At 31.0% G+C, this 5,732-nt stretch overlaps 1 long non-coding RNA gene across 2 annotated transcripts in view; it reads left to right on the plus strand.

The window, feature by feature from the left end:
- The window catches only part of LOC107453259 (uncharacterized), a 5,728-nt gene extending 870 nt beyond the window's left edge, over positions 1-4,858 (plus strand). Inside the window, exons 2-3 of one of the 2 annotated variants that reach the window (XR_006225940.2) lie at positions 2,260-2,355; positions 4,715-4,858. This is a non-coding gene — a long non-coding RNA (uncharacterized lncRNA). Of the gene's footprint in view, positions 1-2,259; positions 2,356-3,949; positions 4,130-4,714 lie in introns of those variants that run through there. The other variant, XR_006225939.2, reaches the window with a different exon arrangement.
- Positions 4,859-5,732: the final 874 nt, after the last annotated feature.

The following is a 5,732-nucleotide window of genomic DNA, read 5'->3' on the forward strand; positions in this document are numbered from 1 at the left end:
TATAGCTTAATAGAATTATATTATGGATTTTAAAACTAAACCTAAAAAGAAATATACTTTAATTGTAGACCAGCCCTTCTAACAGATGAGAGCTTTAAATAATCTATTTCACATTATAAACTAAGCTCTTCGCTTATATATTAACTTTAATTGAATAGAAATGTACTCTTTATTTATAAAAGGAATCCATACTGCTCAGTAAAATATTTTAATGAAACCGAATTCCCATTCAAATTAATAAATATTTTGAGATATTAATTCATCTTCATCCGGTCGTATGATTACATCTTACCGGGTCAATTCTAACAAAGAAGTTTGGATATTATAGATCACATGACATGAAAGGATAACTATATGATACATGTGAAAAAAGTGCGTCTTTTAGAAATATTGAAGTGACTTTGCGTCCAGGAGTTCTGCTCCAAGTGAACAATTTTGTCCATCCTTCAACCATCCTTCCATATTATAGGATTCATGATGATGCATCATAAATGAATATAAGTGGTGGTTAAATTTAAGGCGTTTATGGACAGTGTAAATATAAGTAAATTTAAGATTAATATTTATATTAGGACAAAAGGTGATTTATAAAATTAATTGGTAAGTTTTAGCAAATAAGTTTAGCTTTAATTTGCCCGAATTGGATTTGCATGTGTTAAATATATTGATTGCATAGTATTATAATCCTCAGCAATCCTATCGATGTATCCTACAGATGGATGAAGTATTTTGATTTTCTGCTTAATACTAGCCATTCAACCTTATCATGTCGGGATTCTCATTTGTTTCACACAGATACCCAGGTACGATTACCTTCTTTGGAAGAGGTGAAATCAGCTCTCAAGTCTTTGAAACTAAATAGGGCTCCCGCTTTCTTGATGGTATCCCTGCGGAAACCTTGAAGTATAGAGGAAAAACACTGTATAAAAAAAGAGAAATATAATTTCATTTTATGGATTTAGAACAATGAAAAGCTTCTTTCAGACAGGACCAGAAGCATTATATGTCCAAAACGTAAAAAAAAAGGAGATTCCATAAATTGTTGTAATTATCGAGGTTTGCTTAATCACATCTATAAAATTTTCTCGATTATCATCTTCAATAGACTAAACCCTCTGGTTGAAGACATAGTAATCCAGAGGGTATGGAATCGAATTGCATTATCTTTTTATTGACTTTAAATTAGCCTACGATTATATTAATCGCGATTTACTACTGAGAACTCTTATTGAGAAGCATTCCAGATAAACTTGTGCGGCTTATTAAGTCGACTTTAACTCTCACTTTCTCCTGTATAAAGTTATTTGGCAAACTCACAGATTTTTTTTAAATTGTAAATGGTTTGAGACATGACAACGCTCTTGCCTGTTTTATTTTCAACTTGACCCTGGAATGGGTGATTCGTGATTCCGGTCCTACACTCGAGTCACAATATTTTAAAATTTCATAACCGTCGTTGAACAGCCGACCCAATTTTATGGGTTTACGACTACTAATGTTCAATTCCGTAGCCTTGTAATTTTGAACCCTATCCAGAAGACAAGGGAACTCCTGGATCGAGTATTGGGAGAAATGTGCCTTCGTGGAGGACTTTTTGATGGAGATAACCCGCATTTGTGTTACACGGAGAGGAAGACCACGAGAACCTCCCACGGTTATCCTGACGTCAAGGGGACTCTAACCCATGATCCCTCTACCACTGAGGATATTTCACGTCAGCACTGTGGTCGGTGCAAGACGGATCTGGAATTATAGTCTGTTCAACGAGAACTGATAGCGAAAGTAAACAAAGCGGCGTGCTATTTGGCGCAATACAGCTGTCTACTTGGCGCCGGAATAATGACAAATAGCGCCTATCAGACAAGCAAAAACTCTTATTTTTAGAGGGTTGTTTGTTTCGCCGTGGTGTCTTTTTGTAAGTGTTTCATGAGTAATATGGAAAATAAAGCGATGGATTTAAGTCCTCCTAAAAAACGACAGAAGAAATCTTACATAAGTAAAGCTGAGAAAGAAATAATATTGAACATTTATAAAACGGAAGTGCATTCAAAATAAATATCAATTCAAACGACGAGGATNAAAAAAAAGTTTTAAAGTCGATAATGGCATGCTTTAGTGAACTAAAAGCAGACTTTTCTTAAGCTTCATCTTTTTACTGATCTGAAGCATCTAATTTTTATAGATTTTAGAGCTATACTGAAAATATAAGGTTTGATCTTCATTGGATATATATATATAAACCCTTAATCACTATTTCAGCTTACGCAGCTTGTTGTGGTGGAGCAGACAGAAGTGACGAATACAGTAATGAGGATGATACAAGTGACGAAGGCAGAAATGGTGGAGGCAACAAAAGTACGTAACATATACATTTTAAGTTAATCTCATCTCTAATAATATCCAATTTTGTATAATAACTTAGACAAAAGGAAGCTCCTAACAAAGTACTGTTTTTTAAAAAAAAATTTAATACCAAAATTTTTGTTCATTCATAAATGAGGCATTTTGCAATTTTGTAAGAAACTTTATACACATTTAGTAATACCAGCCTCGGCTATGGGGGCTCATATAAGTTCTTTAGATAACATTTTCAGAGTTCGGTGGATGGTGTTTTCTACACTAGGGAAAGCTGCAAGCTCCATACCGCCTCCGGGTTACTGTTTCTGGTGTATTTTAAAGCCATTTGGCTCATAACGTGATCATTGTGTTTTGAGATTCTTGCAAACATGGTATTTGATTACTTATTACTTGTGTTTACAATGCTAACAATACTTGTGTTTACAATTCTAAAGGTGCTAACTAACACTAACGTAAGATGGTGCACAGTTTGCAACAAGAACAAACAGTAATAAACAAATGAAAAGAGGCTAAATCAGGACTGCCAAAAAAACGACTTATTCAAAATCCAGCAACCATGTAATTATTAAGTCCACTTTCTGGAACTAGAATAAAAAGCTTACAGAATGATATTGTGGCGTAACTACCACTACAAATATTAAATACCATTTCACTAGTATATAAGGCATATTAACTTGATTCTATCACGAGGTACCTTTTGATAGATGAAGGTTGACATAGTCGATTTATAAATCCCCACAATGGTGACCCGGACGGGATATAAACTCGCTAACATGATGGAGGGTTCACATTAAACAGTTGATTTGCTTAATATAAACTGCTCAAAGAAAAAAAAAGATCCGGTGAAGTAAATAAAGTCTACCGATATTAAACAATATGGAAGAAAAAAATGAGCGAAATGCTATAAACAAAAATTGAAGAAAAAATTAAGCGAAATGCTACAAACGAAAAATGAAGAAGAAAAAAAAAATGCAAAATAATAAGCAAAATGCTATAAACAAAAAAAAAATGAAGAAAAAATTTAATGAGCGAAATTGATATAAATATATAAACAGCATGTATATAAACTAGCAAATATATAAACTAGCTGTAATCGTTCATCGAATTCTATCACAGATAGAATTCTGGAAGGGGAGTATTGTGGCGTAACTACCACTACAAATATTAAATACCAAATCACTGGTATATAAGGCATATTAACTTGATTCCAAACACAAGGTACCTTTTGATAGATGAAGGTTGACATAGTAGATTTATTAATCCCCACAATATGATCTTAAACTTTTTAATTTGGATATGAGGTCATCTTTAAAGAGGGCCCAGTATAAATAGCTGGTGCCCAGAGACCGATCACAATTTTATATCAATGGCCAGTCTGAGTCAGGGAAACCTGAAAGCTGTTTACAAAGTATGTTTTTAAATTGAAAACTTATTTAAATACTTAAGTATAAGTCAATTTTATTAACATCTGAGTATGTGTTTTGAAATTTCCACAATCTAATAAAGCTTTAATCATGCTAAAACAATGCACATTAAAAAACAAAAATTGTATGCAACTATATTAAACATTTTGTTAATTTTTTCTCTACAGGTTATAAACGACCTCTGATCGAAATACCAATATTCAGTAAAGTTTCTCAATGAAAAATATTATTGGATTATAATAGATTGTTGCAGTGAGACAATGTGTTACAACATAATAAAATGTGACTTATTTTTCTTTCAATTTTGCAACTGTACAAAGAAATAAAATTTAAATTTTAGAATGTAATGAACGAAATAAATTCTTTCTATCGAAATAAATCAAGAAAATAGTTTATCGAACTTTTTCTCATAAAATTTTATTGGGTTTGTTACAACGTGCTTAAAAACCAGAGATTTATTATCATCAAATTTCAAAATTAGTTACAAAGTAGGAATATAGATTGTGTTGCTAATAGGAAGAACAATAAATCAATGTTTACTGCTGCATGATAGACCTTTGCGATCGAAATATTTACACCGCCGTCTGTTTTGACATCAAACTGCATTACGATGTTGTTGTTTCAAATGGTGGTTAATTTGAAAAGAATGTTTCATTAATTTTCTTAGTTCCAGAACCATCTGTTAAGGAACTTTGTAACTAATATTGAAACTTGATGAGAAAAAGTGTCTAGTTCCCTAAGCAGAATAAAACAAATTGTACATTCTATCTCCTTCCAGTTTTCTACGATTTTTTAAATCATCGGTCATATTTCAGACCCCTAGCATTATCATATAAAATTAATGAGCTTAAAATAAAATTTAAGCACATTAAGTTAATGCACGTTAAATTGAATTTAAGCGTATTAAGCACAGTTAATTTTTTCTTCTACAGGAATAGAAGGTGGTCTGCTCAGCGTACCAATATTCAGTGGAATTTCTCAAAATGGAAATTGATATTGGATGTGCATTAACAACCGATTGTTGCAAAGTGTTAGAACATTAATAGGATTTTAAATAAAGTTTAATTTTCTTTGAACTTTGAATTCCTTAATATTTAAAGTAAACTAATTGAATTCCAAAAAGTAATCAACTTAATAAATTCTTTAAAAAAAATGTAATGTAAAAAAGATGTAAAAAAAAACTTATATTTTTTGTTCCAAATTAAATGTTATATTTGTCATATTCAAGTCAGACTCAGCATTTTATCAAGCATTATGGTTTTCTTAAAAATTGCAATTAAAAATCGTAATTGCAAAACATGACAAACGAACTTTTCAAATTCCAAATTTAAAGGAAAAAAAAAAAGAAAGAAACATCGCTTAGAAATAGAGGTGGCAACTTTTCAAACTAGCTATCCATTATCAGAAGTACAGAGTGCAAAAAAAAAAAAAAAAAAAAAAAAAAAAAAAAAAAAAAATAGAATTAATAAAAATAGAATACTTAAAAAAAAAAATTTCTTTTTTATGTACGGATCCTCACGTACTATGACTCAATCTTAATGGTTCGAGGGTTCAAAATATTCTAAATTATTGTTACGGAATCAAACTCAAAAATATACTTTGTCTGAATAAGCATACCTTTCTGTCCGACGGATTTGGATTTCTGACCCTAAAATTATAGTAGCGATTTCGGAAATATGGTCCCAATAGAATGGTTCAAAGTGTGGACCCTTTGTCAAATGTTCACTTTTTGCGTATTCCGCCATATCTCGAGAATTTTTTTAAATGAATCGAAAAATTTATAAATTTCGTTTATTTAATTCGTTGTGCCATGCAAATAATAATAAGAATTATTTTATTTAATAATTGTAGAAAAAATTATGAATTGTAGGGAAAACAAGTTTTCACATGTTAAAGAATTAAATCAAAAAAGACAAGATACAAAACTAATCGAATAGTTCCAGATTTTAA

The sequence above is a fragment of the Parasteatoda tepidariorum genome, chromosome 7, assembly GCF_043381705.1.
Source record: "Parasteatoda tepidariorum isolate YZ-2023 chromosome 7, CAS_Ptep_4.0, whole genome shotgun sequence".
NCBI classification, from domain to species: domain Eukaryota; kingdom Metazoa; phylum Arthropoda; class Arachnida; order Araneae; family Theridiidae; genus Parasteatoda; species Parasteatoda tepidariorum.